This window comes from Hyla sarda, chromosome 2 (genome assembly GCF_029499605.1).
Source record: "Hyla sarda isolate aHylSar1 chromosome 2, aHylSar1.hap1, whole genome shotgun sequence".
NCBI lineage: Eukaryota > Metazoa > Chordata > Amphibia > Anura > Hylidae > Hyla > Hyla sarda.
This window is the reverse complement of record NC_079190.1, coordinates 387788961-387805360: the sequence shown is the minus strand read 5'-3', so window position 1 is coordinate 387805360 and position 16400 is coordinate 387788961. Positions and strand designations below refer to the sequence as shown.

The 16400-nt window shown below is 41.7% G+C and overlaps 1 protein-coding gene across 4 annotated transcripts in view; it reads right to left on the bottom strand.

The window, feature by feature from the left end:
- Nucleotides 1–16400, bottom strand: part of SMPX (small muscle protein X-linked) — a 153086-nt gene that overhangs the window by 91389 nt on the left and 45297 nt on the right. Inside the window, exon 1 of one of the 4 annotated variants that reach the window (XM_056558607.1) lies at nt 15919–16359. The exons of 2 other annotated variants lie outside the window; for them this stretch is intronic. The gene's annotated coding sequence lies outside the window, so the exon portion shown is untranslated. Of the gene's footprint in view, nt 1–4538; nt 4610–15918; nt 16360–16400 lie in introns of those variants that run through there. One more of the 4 variants, XM_056558608.1, reaches the window with a different exon arrangement.

The following is a 16400-nucleotide window of genomic DNA, read 5'->3' as shown; positions in this document are numbered from 1 at the left end:
TATTATTATTATAATGACGTCAGCAAAGAGCACTGTGCTCGTGATGTCATCAGAGAGAATTTCAAAAAGAAAAGAATTTCCTCTGTAGTATTCAGCAGTGTTACGCCGAGCGCTCCGGGTCCCTGCTCCTCCCCGGAGCGCTCACGGCGTCTCTCTCCCTGCAGCGCCCCGGTCAGACCCGCTGACCGGGAGCGCTGCACTGACATTGCCGGCGGGGATGCGATTCGCATAGCGGGACGCGCCCGCTCGCGAATCGCATCCCAAGTCACTTACCCGTCCCGGTCCCCGGCTGTCATGTGCTGGCGCGCGCGGCTCCGCTCTCTAGGGCGCGCGCGTGCCAGCTCTCTGAGACTTAAAGGGCCAGTGCACCAATGATTGGTGCCTGGCTTAATTAGCTTCCACCTGCTCCCTGGCTATATCTACTCACTTCCCCTGCACTCCCTTGCCGGATCTTGTTGCCTTGTGCCAGTGAAAGCGTTTAGTGTTGTCCAAGCCTGTGTTACCTGATCTCCTGCTATCCATATTGACTACGAACCTTGCCGCCTGCCCCGACCTTCTGCTACGTCTGACCTTGCCTCTGCCTAGTCCTTCTGTCCCACGCCTTCTCAGCAGTCAGCGAGGTTGAGCCGTTGCTAGTGGATACGACCTGGTTGCTACTGCCGCAGCAAGACCATCCCGCTTTGCGGCGGGCTCTGGTGAACACCAGTAGCCTCTTAGAACCGGTCCACCAGCACGGTCCACGCCAATCCCTCGCTGACACAGTGGATCCACAACCTGTAAGCCGAATCGTGACAAGCAGCTAATAAGTACAGGAAGGAATAAGATTTTTTAATAGAAGTAATTTACAAATCTGTTTACCTTTCTGGCACCAGTTGATTTAAAAGAAAAAAGGTTTTCACCGGAGTACCCCTTTAATGTTATTTTGTTCTAGGAATGTATCTAACCCTGTGCATGCTTCTGCCCGCTATTTCTACTGATCAGCACCTGAGACCTGATCGAAACATTTTGACATATCAAAGGTTTTTTGGGGGGTTCCCCACTGGAAATTTCTTTTTTTAAATCAACTGGTGCCAGAAAGTTAAACAGATTTGTATAACTTACTTCTATTAACAAATCTTAATCCTTCTTGTACTTATAAGCTTCTGCCTTGAGGCCGGAAGAAGCACGCACTTGCGTGCGAAACTGCCGGCGTAGCCTCTGAGCGCCACACTTCACCAGCGCCTATGCCGTGACCCGGCTACCCGTCACTGGACTCCTGGTCCCGACTGTCTCTGCCTTGCGGTGAGTGCACTTACGTGCTTTTTGTTTGTTTCATTTTGATACTTCATATCTATGTACGTGCACCCCGCAGGAGACTTTGACCGGAGGTCACCGTGACCCTTGCTGCGCATACTGCTATTTGATATAGTCCCTTGTGTGCTCTCCCCACTTCCTTGTCTTTGTCTATGTTACTAATTTACAAATCTGTTTAACTTTCTGTCATCAGTTGATTTAAAAATATTTTTTCCAGTGGAGTACCCCTTTAATGACAAGTACACTTTAAGCAGAAATGTTGGTACGAATTTTGTGTGTGAAGTTTACAGAGTCTAAGAATTAAAAAGTTTTAGTAAACTTGCCGGAATTTGCTCCATAATAGACATGAGCAGTACAACCATTTGTGTGTTATCAGATTGCAAGTTTGTGTTTGTTTGTAATCGTGACTTACATAACAAACAAATCAAATTTTATTAAAAATCAATGCAGAATATAAAAGATAATTCTAAATGGCTACCTTTCTTTTTCTTGCAACTGTATTTAGAGCCAACCTTTTCTAAACCCCTTCAGGGTACGTTCACATGTACAGGATCTGCTGCATATTTTTTGCTGCAGATTTTGCCACCCATTGACTTCAATAGGTAGTAAAATCAACTGCAGAAAGTACGCAGCAAAATAAGTAGCAGATCCTGTATGTGGGAACATGCTGCGTTAAATCTCATATGAGTAGACACCTAGGGCCACCCGCGGCAGACCTGTGTGTGCAGTGAGGTTTGCAGACGGGGCATGCCCACTGACGTGACGTGCGGGCCTGACTCCAAACCTTACTGCACACACAGGGCTGCCAACAGATTTTGGGCAGCATGAAATTTCCTGCAAATATACTACATGTCCTATCCTAAGGGGGTATTCAAATTTTTTTGAAATCCCACACACACAATGGCGATGAATGCCACACTATTTTGATGTCATGTGAAACCACTACCACTATGTGTGCTCCCAACGTGAAACAGGCTGTAACTCGGAATCAATACAAGCACTTAATATGCGATATACAATAAATATTGCCGGATTAATCTTACTTCGAAGTTTCACATGACTACCTTATTCCTTTATACAGAGGGTTACAGTGAACACAAAGCTAAAAATAAAGATTGAATTAGTTCAGAAGGATGTGGAGCAGTGTGATCTAGTTTCCTGTTTAGCTTGGAATAAAGATGTTCTAGCTTTGGACATTCCTACTGTAGAGCACTATGCATGTCAGTTAAGCTCTGTTCACACTTAATTTTTTTTATATGTTTGGTGTATAGATAGGGAAATCCTATCTACATACAGAATGTGTAGTGTGCTTCAGCCGGAGGCTGTCTGAGCATGCTGGGAGTTGTAGTCTTACAACAGCTGGAGGCACACTGATTGGAAAACACTGCCCTAAGGACATAGTCAACATTGAAAGTATTTCCTGATATATACTATACCTTTAAATAAACGAATAAAAAAATGTCTGTGAAAAACGACATAAACAATACACCATTATATGTAATTTACCAAGGGCTCCTTCTCATATATCCGGCAATCTTGCTCAGTAGTAAAAGATCAAAAGGAAACTGATGCCAGAACCAATCCCATTATTGTCAATGGGATTATTTCAAGCATCTGATGTGTCAGCTGTAATGCCAGACTAGACCAGAAGTCGGATAGGAAAATGTGTCATTCAGTGATTTCCTTTCCAGCGCTGAATTTTTTTAAAAAGTAGAAATGTGTGCAAAAGCCAGATGACAACTGATGCCTTTTTTGCATCAGATTTTGCATCACATTGGGCAAAATAAAATATCCCCATGCAACAGATCTATGTAGACCCAGTCTAAAGGCTTGTTCGTGTGGATAAAAAAAACCACGTGGGTTTTTCTGCATCAAAATCTATGTCGTTTGGCTTTACAATTGGAGAAAATAAGAGTATGACAAAAAAAAAAACATGTCACTTTACACCTGAAAGCACCCATTAAAATCAATGCGAGCTTTAAAAAAAACAAAAAAATGTTTAAAACCTCTGCCGCACCCCATTTATTTTAATGAGCTAATGAGCTGAACAGAGTCAGAAAGTGACTCCGGTAAGCAAATTTTTGGACCGTATGCGGTTTTGTTGCTGGTTTTCAGTCCAGCAATAAAACTGATTCGGTTTAAAAATTAGCCAACCGGAGTAACTAGCTGACTCTGGCCAGCTCATTCAAGTGAATGGCGTGCAGCGTGGGTCCGGCAGGGATGCAGCAGAAGGCGGTTTTTAAATTATCCCGCCAGATCTGGTTGTCATATAGCAAAAACGTGGTGTGAATGCACCCTAAATCTGCACATGAATTCATGCTGATTTTGTAATGACTCGTCCGTGTCTGACCCGAAGCGTGGGTCCGGCAGGGATGAGGCAGCGGGCGTTTTTTAAATGATCCCGCCAGATCTGGTTATCATATAGCAAAAACGTGGTGTGAATGCATCCTAAATCTGCACATAAATTCATGCTGATTTTGTAATGACTCGACCGTGTCTGACCCGAACTTTCTCATGTTTTGGTTTGATTTGGTTGCTGGCTACGCCTTAGCTATCTGGGCTGGTCAGCTGACCATGCTCAGATCGCACCTGTGTAGCTGGTTATTTAAGCTGTAGTGTGCTTCTAGTCCTTGCCAGTAAAAGACTCTGTTTTGTATAGAGGGAGATTTATCAAAACCTGTGCAACAGAAAAGTTGCCCATTTGCCCATAGCAACCAATCTGATTGCTTCTTTCATTTTGCAGAGGCCTTGTTGAAAATAAAAGAAGAGAGCGGATTGGTTGCTTTGGGCAACTTTTCCTCTGGACAGGTATTGATAAATCTCCCCCATAGCGTCTCTGATTTCAGGTTTCGATCTTTGGCTCGGCATTTTGACTACTCCCCTGCTAAGTGTTCTGGTACTCAGCTTACTCCTGTTATCAACCCCGGCTAGTCTGACCTCACTTTACTATGTGTTTGTCTAGCGTTATTTCTGTTAGTTTTGTGTGCCTCCAGCTGTTCCCCGACTCCAACTGTTTTGTATTGTTTTGACCCTGTCTGTCCCTGCACATACCTAGGAAGGGACCATCCTTGTGGTTGTGTACCCATTGTTTAGGACGGGTACGCAAGTAGGCAGAGACAGAGGGTGTGGGCAAAATTAGGGTTTCACTCTAACCCTGCTCAACGTGACAGATTTGAGAGTGTTTTTTGCTTATGTGAACAGATCAGTTACTGTCTAATCTTGTTCAGTGAACCAGTCTCTCTCACCTGCAGTGGTGCCATGTTCATTAGTAGCTGCTGAACTCTAGCTCCCTCCAGTGGTGTCTGCTGGAATCAAAAGTTTTATTATCTGAGTAAAAGAAGCAAGGGATTTGAAGCTGTTCGATGGAGATTTATTGATGTGTTTATTCGTCAAACATAAAACATTTAGCTGTATTATGGCTTTATAGTTTTAAAAGGGACATTTACCATTGGAGGTAGAGCTTGTTTTTGTTTCATAGCTTGGATGCATTGATGTCTGAACTTTTACCTACGTGTGCCAAATTTATCAACCTCTGTGCTCTGACTTTGCATTGCCATATTCTGATCCTTTTTCTTTTTCTCGGCCTATGGAGTTGTGTGGGGGGCTTGTTTCCTGCAAACTTCTATTTGATAATCTTAATCTTTCTAGTACTTATCAGCTGCTGTATGCTCCAGATGAAGTTATATAGTTATTTTCAGTCTGACCACAGACAGTGCTCTCTGCTGACACCTCTGTCCCTGTTAGTTCTTGACACAGACAGAGGTGTCAGCAGAGAGCACTGTAGTCAGACAAGAAAGAACTACACAACTTCATCTGTAGTATACAGTAGCTGATAATTACTGGAAGGCATAGAAGTAATTTACAAATCTGTATAACTTTCTGGCACCAGTTCATCTAAAAACATTTTTTCACTCTGGAGTACCCCTATAACCTCAGTAGTAAATCATTATGGCACTGATAGACTTTTAGCTCCGTCCTTATGGAGGAGTTATTTTTGACTCTTTCCTATCCAAATTACTCAGCCTAAAGGGTACATTGCCTATCACTGCCACCTACATCATGTTGCAATGAAGTGAAATAAGAGTAAATGAGTCTCAGGTTCATTGAGAATCTCTGTAGAGCTACCCGTGCTGGTTTCACTATTGAAGAAACTCTTAATCCTCTGGCTTTTTATAGCAGTGACTTAGCGAAATGCCCCTTGACTGCCCTGTGTGAGAAATACGATCCAAAATAGAATGTTTCATGTATCCATCACTTGGTGCCGTTTGACCTTTGCTACGAAAACAATTTTCGATGTACTAGAAACTTACTGTTCTATGTAAGAAACTTCCCATTTTTCCTGCTGCGGATTATTGTATTTCCTTCCATGCAGTGTATAGCTATGTAATTCATGGAAAAAGTCTAGTGAATTACTTTCTACAGAAAACCAGCTCAGGTAGAACAGCTCTAATATGATAGATATGTGGATCCATTACTTGGTGTTTGATCAGGAAGATACACATCTCCATTTTCACATAGTTTATAGCGCTGTCAGCTGGGAGGCTTTGCATTATCAAACTCTATGAAAAACATCAACGCCAGTATTTACTTATGTCAATGATGTCATGTAAAATAAATAGGTTTAGATTGCAATGAATTGCTTTAGCCACTGCAGTGACTCCTCCATACAAACCTATTGTACAGTCATCACCTGCTCCTACATTCAGCCTACAGTCATAGTTATAAGGATTTGTTTCTGGAATTTTTTTTTTATGAAAAGTTTTTGTTTTGTGTTTGTGATACTGAATTACAAACTCTTTGCAAAGGGGAGATTTATCAAAATCTGTCCAGGGGAAAAGTTACCAAGTTTCCCATAGCAACCAATCAGATGGCTTCTTTCATTTTGCAGAGGCCTTGTTAAAAATGAAAGAAGTGTTTTTTTTTTTGTTTTGTGTTTTTATTTTTTATTTTTTTTTTTTAGGAAAAGCCGCACTTCATAAATCAGCTACCACTGCAATGTGAAAAACCAAAATTGAAAAACCAGTCATTTTAGTCTAATGGAACCCAGTCCCTGGTTCTCTTGACTTCCTGCTTCCAATGACAAGCTGTCAGAAAGTGGCAAAAAGTAGATGAGGTTTTACATAAAGGAGTGTGGCTTATATGTACCAAAATTGCGCCAAAAATGTGCAATCAACTAAGTTAATTTTAAGATGCACGAGATTTCTAAACAGCCTGCACCACTTTTAAAAATCTGGAGAATTGCATACTGCAATACAGCGTATGCACTGATCCTGCATGAAACAAGCATACTGGCCCAGACTTATCAATCTGAGACAAAAACTGTGTGATTTGCCCATAGCAAGCAATCACAGCTCGGCTTGTAGCTGCTTGTATACTCTTCTAGAAGATACTGAGAGTTTACTATATACAGTTTATGTATTTTACAATACTTTTTCATTTGAAGCGTACCTATCATATCACAGTAAAAACTACTACTCACTAGCCCACGCACATTTTTAAATGTCTTTTTTTATCTGTCTAGCTTCTGTATTTATCTTACAAATTCGTCCATTCTGCTGCTCACTCATTTTGACATCCACTGCTCAGGAAGAGGCATGTTCAAAGCAAGCACTGGAGGCTGGCCTGCTGACTGAAACTGATTATTCATGGTCGCTGGTCATGTGAGCACTTGTGCCTACTGAGCATCACGTGACCAGCTACCATGAATATTCAAATTCAGCCGGCAGGCCTGCCTCCAGCGCGCAATTCTGCGAAGATGGAACAGGATCTCCAGAGGGACCGGTGCTGGACTGAAGGTATGTATATTAGTCAGAGAGCCTGCATCAGTCTCCTGTTCATCTGCACTCTAACCTAGTGTATTGGATTTAGTGTGGGTGAACAGGTTGACAGTTTTTCGTTAACCTTATTTAGATCTGTATATTGCATGGATGCTAGTGCCAAGAATCTCCTTCTGATACTATGCTATGTCATAGGCATACTAAGGTCTGACTAATTCAGTAGGAATCCTCTTGATTTATAATAGTTTTAAGGCGACGTTCACATTACATAAAAGGAAAACTGTCATCAGTGTTACCTACACTAACCTGTCGGTAATCTCACAGCAGAGAACAGAAGCGGTGATGTCAGGAAGCTCCACCTGTGCCCCAAGCCCGCCACCGAAATGGAAGAAATCCTCACTGACTGCATTGCTGTCAATGGTAACAGTGCACGTCCGCATGGTTATAGCGGGTAAAGATTCTGAAGTGTAAATATGTTGTTGGCAGGGGTGTTGATGGTAAGGGTATGGATACTGGCAAAAGCAGGCAAATGCCAAGTTCATGACACCAGATGTAGAGTTCTGATTGTAGTGAATGATGGATGATGAGAGTTGTAGTGTCACGTGGCAGGAGCGGTGCAACCCTTTAGTTCGATGAATGTTCCCACTAACCACTACTTTAACAAACTCGAAATCAGGGTTTCTGCCCTGGCTTGTTTCTCACTGTACGTAGGATACGCTTGTCTGAAAATTTAGTTTAGGCTAAAAACTGTACTTCTATGCTAGATATTGTCTAATATGTGAGTGCATGCTTCAGGGGTCTGCACTGGGGTGTGTGCTGAGGAACAAAATGCAAAGATCTCCTCCATCATTTACATGTTCTTAGTTTGCAACACCACTATCTCTGAGGGCATCCGGAAGTAGATCCCCAGACATTAGTCCGTCGCTCAATTAGGCTGGCCCTGATGCTAACTGCACCTAGTCCTAACTGTGCTATAGGGCCTGTTGGTTCTGCCTTTGTCCGTAAAGCGGCCACTTGTGATGGTATTCCCCTTGTATCAGGACGCGCTTGTAGTGGCCGTTGGTTTATTATGATATAACCACATTTAAGTAAATAGGGCTAAAAGGCTATGCACAAGGCTTTGTAACCTTTTTTTAAATTACACAATGCATCTGAAATAAAAAAAATTCAAGCAAACCTGCAATTGTTCTAGGTAAAAAAAAAAAATAAAAAACTTACGGCTCCAATGCTGGCCAAAGCAACATTACATAGTACCAGACTAGAAACTGTCCCATCTGCCCACTACTGTCCCCTACATACATTAAGTAGGTTATCAAAAAGTAGGGAACACATAAGGCTAGGTTCACATGGCCGTTCTCTCCCGTCCTTATAATCTCCCGTTATTGCTGCTAAACGGACCATACTAAAAAAATGGATGCAAAAAGATACAATTTGTCTGTTATTTTATATCCTTTATTGTCCATTTGTGGCCGTTTTTTTTTTTGCTCACATCTCTTCTGCTCAGCATGCTCAGAAGTAATTATTGATCAAAAATGGATTGGAAAAAACTGATGCAAACAGATAACATTAAAGGATCATCTGTTTTCCATAGACTTCAATGTTGTATCTGTTTTTGTTCTGTTTTATTTTTTTATGGAGAAAAAAAATACTGCATGCATCAACTTTTCTCCAGCGGAAAAAACTGAATCGAAAGCAAACGGGCGACAATGGACTTTAAAAATATCCTTGGGATTCTTTTACAGCCGTTTGCAACCCGTTTGCAAAGTATCAAACAGATTTTAGAACGGGGACAGGCGGCTGTGTGAAAGAGCCCTAAGAGAGTATGTCTACAGGATCAGACTACACATAGGTGTGTTGCATGTTACCATGGAAGTGCACAAGTCTGCATAGGAGCTGTAGACACAAAATGGAGTTTTGTCCATTTCTGGGAGCCATACTACTTACAATGATAGTTCTTATATGGTAAACAAGGTCTATGTGAGCCAAATTGTCAGCTCAATGTGGTATATACTGCTTTATGTTTATCTGACATTCTACTAACTGAGGCCATCCCCATCATGAAACATGGTGGTAGAAACATTGCATTGTGAATATGCTTCTCAACAATCTCAAACATAAAGCCAACCTGCACATGGATGGCAAAAGCCAAAAAACTGACTTTAATCCGACTAAAAATTTGTTCCTATATTAAAAAATGCTTGTTCACCCATGGTTCTCTTTATAAAGTTAGAAGAGTTTAACCCAAAGAAATTTTGATGCCTATCTGCACTGACTCAAGACTGCAATTGCTGCCAAAGGTTCCTCCAGCAAAAATGAAGGGTTGAATACCTTGGCACTAAGTTATTGTATTCCACACAGTATTTCCAATGACTGTAGATCATGTCGGAGAAATCTTTTTCCCTTACATTTTTTTCTTCCTATTATAGGGAAAACGTATCATTAAATTCATTTCGATGGTATATTGCTCAATAGAAGATGAATACTCTTAGTAGGGACTGCATACAATAGAGTTTTTAGGTTGACATATCTCTTGAGATGAGAAAAAGAGAGTCAGTAGTTAGGGCAAAAAAGGTTTTCATGTAGAAACCCCCAACTATATAGGAGCCATAACAGTAAGGTATAGATATAAAATGCATCAAAGCTTGATTGAGTTAAATAAATGGGATAGACTGATACTACAGTATTTCTGGCTGAAGAGATGGTTGTGTCACATGATCTTATTGCATCCAGTCATGTGTACTGGCCTTTGAACATCATCTCTCATAGCTAGACCTCATGAGGCTGTCTCTAGGATAAGCTATATAATACTGTATATAATGAAGTATATTTAAGAGTGGAAACAGTTATAATTCTACTTCAGCAAAAGCATTGTACTTCTATAAAAGGTAGAAATAGAAATGAATGGGTGGACTGCAATACCAGAAAGTACTTTAGAAATGGTGTTTTCATTTTTTTATTTAATAATTCATTTTAATTCCATCTTACACTATGGAATGTGTAATCAGAAAATTACCTTTTGGTTAAATCAAGTTATTATGTTAAATATATTTTTTTTAAGAACGTTAAGGCCTAACACTAAGCTGGGACTTCCTGTTTTGTCTGTGTTAATAAGGAGGAGGCTGCTGGAAAGTGATTACAGCGAATAATGACATCAGTATATAGATGAGACAATAGCAGTTCAGCCTCCCCCTCCATGTAGAATGACCTTAACACTGGTTAGGCTGGGTTCACACCACGTTTTGTTAAATACGGCTCCCGTATACGGTTGGGAGGAGGGGGCGGGGCTTAATCGCGGCGCGCGCACTCAGCCGTATTCGGGAACCGTATTTAATGTATGTCTATGAGCCGACCGAAGTGAACCGCAGCCTCCGGTCGGCTTCGTTTTCGGCCGTATGCGGTTTCCCGACCGCAGGCAAAAACGTGGTCGACCACGTTTTTGCCTGCGGTCGGGAAACCGCATACGGCCGAAAAAATTATGTTAATTAAGTGGGTATTTATTAGGTGACACAACCAGTTTAGTATGGTTAAGGAATCTTAGGGCATATCATAGTATACTTCAAGTTCTAAAAGTCTTCCTAGTGTCAAAAGTTCTAATTGGTCAGAGTCTGGGTGCCAAGATCCCCTCGATAGAATGAACAGTGTGCAGTTACGCACCTCTCCTCGGTTCATTGTTTATGGGGCTTGCTGTAAAGTATATCACTTAATGAGGTTAAAAACAGCTCAGGCAATATGGCAGTGCCCAAAATATTGTAATAAAAATTAAATAAAAAAGTTACAATAAAGAAATCAGTTTTAATCTTGTGTTAATCAATTAAAAAAGACTATTGACATGTCACAGACACATATCAAAAGTTTTGATCGGTTGGGGTCTTAAATGGGCACTGTCAGATACAAAAAATAATTATATGTTGTACATCTTGGAAAAACATTAACCTTTCTAGTATACTTCATAAGAAAATTTTATTTCCTTTTTATAGAAATCATGGCTTATAAAATCATGGCCTTGTCCAAGCTGAAGCACAGACATGGACAAAGTCCAGTAAGTGAGGGTGGGCTAGCGCTATTACTGTGCTCTCTCCTGTCCTATCTGACACAGAGGAGTGCTAGCCCACTCTCACTTACTGGACTTTGTCCTTGCCTGTACTTCAGCTTGGACAACGCCATGATTTCTATAAAAAGGAAATTACATTTTCTTATGAAGTATATCAGAAAGGTTAATGTTTTGCCAAGATGTACAACATATAAAAAGTTTTTGAATCTGACAGTGCCCATTTAGGCTCTCGGTCCCCAGCTGATTGTTAGAATGAGCTGGATGAAGCGTACGATTGAGCGCTTCTCTACAGGTCTCATGTTCCATATACTTACTATAGAATTCATCTACTGCAGCAAGACAAGGAGAGTAGCAAGCCGAGGAGAGGTGCGTAACTGCACACTGTTCATTCTATCGAGGGGATCTTGGCACCCAGACTCTGACCAATTAGAACTTTTGACACTAGGAAGACTTTTAGAACTTGAAGTATACTATGATATGCCCTAAGATTCCTTAACCATACTAAACTGGTTGTGTCACCTAATAAATACCCACTTAATTAACATAATATAGGGAAAGAGTGGGCACCCTCAGCATTACCACTTAGCCCACCAGCAAAGTCCCTGTCATTTCACAAAACTTTTGACATGTTACAGAGATGTCAAGTCAAAATTTTTGATTGGTCAAGGTCTCAGTGCTGAGACCCTCATTGATCAGTAGAACAGGCAGGGAGAAGTCACATGCTTCTCTTCCTGACTCGATCAAATAACACATTTGGCATATCAAATAGTTTTTTTGAAATGACAGGGACACTTAAAGTAAGGTCATAGACATTAAATATTAGCTGGAATTTATATATATATATATATATATAACTAGACATCCAACTGGGTGTTACCAGTTAGGGGTTGAGTTCCTACACTATCTGTCACTGTTAGCTTTGATTGGCTTGTCTTAAACAGAGTAGGAATATGCCCCCAACTGGAAATAAGAAGGTAAAAACTACAAGGGACATCACAACACAGAGCTGTAAGAAAAGGTGATCTAGAATTGTCATTTTATGCAGAATGGATATATTTACTAAAACAGGTCAGAAAAGGCTACATGTTCTAAATAAGGAAGAATGTATCTTTACTGGTATGGAGGCATGTGGTTACACTGTACGTGAAACATGTTTAGCACTGCTCGAGGATAATGTGCATGCACCAATAAGAGGCATGTGACTGGCAGTATTGTGAGGGCACAGTGGCTGGCACTTTTATTACGGTTTTGGTATGAAAGCACAGAAAATGTCAGCATGTGTATATGTGTGTATGTACCCTTTTATGCCAATATGCACAGAAAGTGTCAGCATGTGTATCTGTATTTACCCTTTTATACCACTATGTCCATAATTATGCCACTCAACCACCCTTCCACCTCCATGACCTGAAGAGAAGACTGCCATGCGTGGGGTAAAACTATAATTTTCCTGACTGTCTGTCCACACTTGATTCATACTGTTACAGTCATGGTTGATGTCCTGAACACAAAGTTGAGTTTCTGTACAGCTTCTCTCATAGACTGTAATTGGATCAAAGTTCAAGATAAACTTTTTCTAATGCAGAATTTAATTTATGTGTATTAAGCGGAGACACGGAGCCCATTACAATGACTAGGTGATCTTGATAAGCCAACACTGCTCTGCAATAAGGACAACATACATATTGTATTAGAACTATAATGCATATCCCATTAGAAGCCAAAGAGTACTCAAGAACAAGACTCTCACCCTAATTTAAAGCAAGCAACAAACAGTTAATTTAATTTCATTTTCCAGAAGCTGAACTACTTTGAAGCATGTGAACTAAGTAAGAATTGACCTAGTTTTTTTTTCTTTTCTTTTTTTTCTTTTTTCTGCTCTGTGTCCAAAATCCTTTATTCTGCAAAGATTTAACATTCATGATAGGCATTATACACAGGGAGTTCTTTATCTATTGTAATAATGACCTATTATCCTAACATAAGGGAGAAATTAGGATACATAGGGAAAACATCACCAGGTGGTGACATCCGATCACCAATATAATGCGAGATATTTAATTTGTTATACTTGCTCGCGAATATTCGCAATGCAAATTTTATTCGCGAATATCGCATATTCGCAATTACGAATATTCGTATTTTTTTTTCCACAGTACACATCACAGTGATCATCCCTCTCTGCTTCCAGCATGTGTGGTGTAAGAAGGCTCTAATACTACTGTGTGAGACTGGCGTACGAATTTTCGCATGTGCGAAAATTAGCATATGCTAATTTTCGCGTATGCAAATTTTCATGCATGCAAATTTTTGCTTATGCTAATTTTCGCATACGCGAATTTACGCAAATGCGAAAATAAACCCACAAATATTATGAATATGCGAATTTAGCGAATATATGACGAATATTGGTCCATATATTCGAGAAATATTGCGAATTCTAATATGGCCTATGCCGCTCAACACTAATACTTAATCCCATGCAAATGATCTGCGTACACTTATCTGACTCCATATAAGTAATGGAATTAAGAGTTCTCTAGGCAGTGCTATGTGCGTGATAGCATGGGAGTGTAAATTTGTCACAAGTTATGTAGTAAATAAATATAGGTAATGCACAAGAGTTAAAGGGGGGTACTACCGTGCTGACAACTTATCCCCTATCTAAAGGATAGGGGATAAGTTGCATGATCGCGCGTGGTCCTGCCGCTGGGGACCCCCGCGATCTCGCATGCAGCACCCTGCTCTCATCAGGCACCGGAGCGAACATCGCTACGGGTCTGATGACTGCCGATCACGGGGCCAGAGTATCGTGACGTCACAGCTCCGCCCCCATGTTACATCACTCTCTGCCCCTCAAATGTAAGTCTATGGCAGGGGGCGAGACAGCTGTCTCGCCCCTGCCACAGACTTGCATTGAGGGGCGGAGCTGTGACGTCACGATCACCGGCCCCGTCATCAGACCCGGAGCGGATGTTCGCTTCTGGGCCTTATGAGAGCGGGGTGCTGCGTGCGAGATCGCGGGGGTCCCCAGGGGCGGGACCCCACGCGATCATAGGCAATTAGCAAGACACCCCCAATAAAGGAGTGATTCTGCAGGTGTTGACCACTTTTGAATGCTGGTGGTGCTTTCACTCTAGTGGTAGCATGAGACGGAGTCTCACACAAGTGGCTCAGCTAGTGCAGCTCATCCAGGATGGCATATCAATGCGAGCTGTGGCAAGAAGGATTGCTATGTCTGTCTGCGTAGTATCCAGACCATGGAGGCGCTACCAGGAGACAGGCCAGTATATCAGGAGACGTGGAGGAGGCTGTAGGAGGGTAACAACCCAGCAGCAGGACCGCTACCTCCGCCATTGTGCAAGGAGGAGCAGGAGGAGCACTGCCAGAGCCCTGCAAAATGACCTCCAGCAGGCCACAAATGTGCATGTATCTACTCAAATGGTCAAAAACAGACCCCATAAGGGTGGTAGGAGGGCCAGACGTCCCCACATGGAGGTTGTACTTACAGTCCTATACAGTGCAGGACGTTTAGCATTTGCCAGAGAACAGCCAAGATTGGCAAAATTCACCACTGGCGCCCTGTGCTCTTCACAGATGAAAGAGTCTGGAGACGCTGTGGAGAACGTTCTGCTGTCTGCAACATCCTCCAGCATGACCAGTTTGGCAGTGGGTAAGTTAAGGTGTGGGGTGGTATTTTTCGGGGGCCACACAGCCCTCCATGTGCTTGCCAGAGGTAGCCTGACTGCCATTAGGTACCGAGATGAGATTGTCAGACCCCTTGTGAGACCATATGCTTGTGCGGTTGGCCCTGGGTTCCTGCTAATGCAAGACAATGCTAGACCTCATGTGGCTGGAGTGTGTCAGCAGTTCCTGCAAGAGGAAAGCATTGATGCTATGGACTGTCCCGCCGGTTCTGCAGACCTGAATCCGATTGAGCACATCTGGGACATCATGTCTCGCTCCATCCACCAATGCCACATTGCCCCACAGACTGTCCAGGAGTTGGCAGGTGCTTTCGTCCAGGTCTGGGAGGACATCCCTCAGGAGACCATACACCACCTCATCAGGAGCATGCCCAGGCATTGTAGGGAGGTCATACGGGCACGTGGAGGCCACACACACTACTGAACCTCATTTTGACTTGTTTTAAGGACATTACATCAAAGTTGGATCAGCCTGTAGTGTGGTTTTCCACTTTGATTTTGAGTGTGACTCCATATCCAGACCTCCATGAGTTGATAAATATGATTTCCATTGATAATTTTTGTGTGATTTTGTTGTCAGCACATTCAACTATGTAAAGATGAAAGTATTTCATATGATTAGTTCATTCATTCAGATCTAGGATGTGTTATCTTAGTGTTCCCTTTATTTTTTGGAGCAGTGTATATTAGATAAGATAGGATGTGTTACATTTCTGTGCCAAGGAGCTGCTTTTGGGAACCATGTCTAGCTGGCTCTATGACATATTATGTATGCATCTGATCCATAGGATTCTGTCCAGAGGAGCAGCATGTAAATACCAGGGATGAGTTCTTATGGGTCAGGTTTTACATTTTAATTAGTAATATGCTCCAACACCATAGACATATAAATAACAAACCATAGCATCCACATATATGTATATTATATATTAATAGATAGAATTACATCTATGCCTCTTCAATCATCACAATCATACAATTATTTATAGTGGCAACATATTGCAAGGTGACGTACAGTCAGTTGTGAAGAAACCCTGGGCATAAATGAAGATTCTCATTACGTTAAAGTTAAATAAAATTTCTCACTTACCTTGCACAACTTTATTTCTCCGGGAGGAAAGTGTGACGGGGTCTTTACTGTGACTTTAGAGCTTATCTTGCCAAGGGTGCTTCCAGTGCAGCTGATACATATGTTTCTGAAGAGCTTTGTCTCTGCCTAGTACTCAGAGCTGTTTCTGGGCTGGCAGATAAACCCAATTTGGTAGCTAAAGTGTAAAAGGAATTCCTTTCATAGCAGTGAGTTGTTCTTCCTAAATATAGTTTGTTGCACTTGGTAACTGTAGGTTGTCAGTGGCTGCCCAGTCTGACTTTTACCTGGGTATAGTCAGTGATATTAGCACTGACAAATCAATAAGAATAAAGGAGACATAATAATAATAATAACAATAAAAGAGATGATGATAATAATAATAATAGCCAACCGTGTCCTACACTGCTGTCCCCTCCACACACCTCACAGACGGACTTGTAGTCATAACCTCTGAGCCAGAAGTGTGCAGCATGTAACCTGAC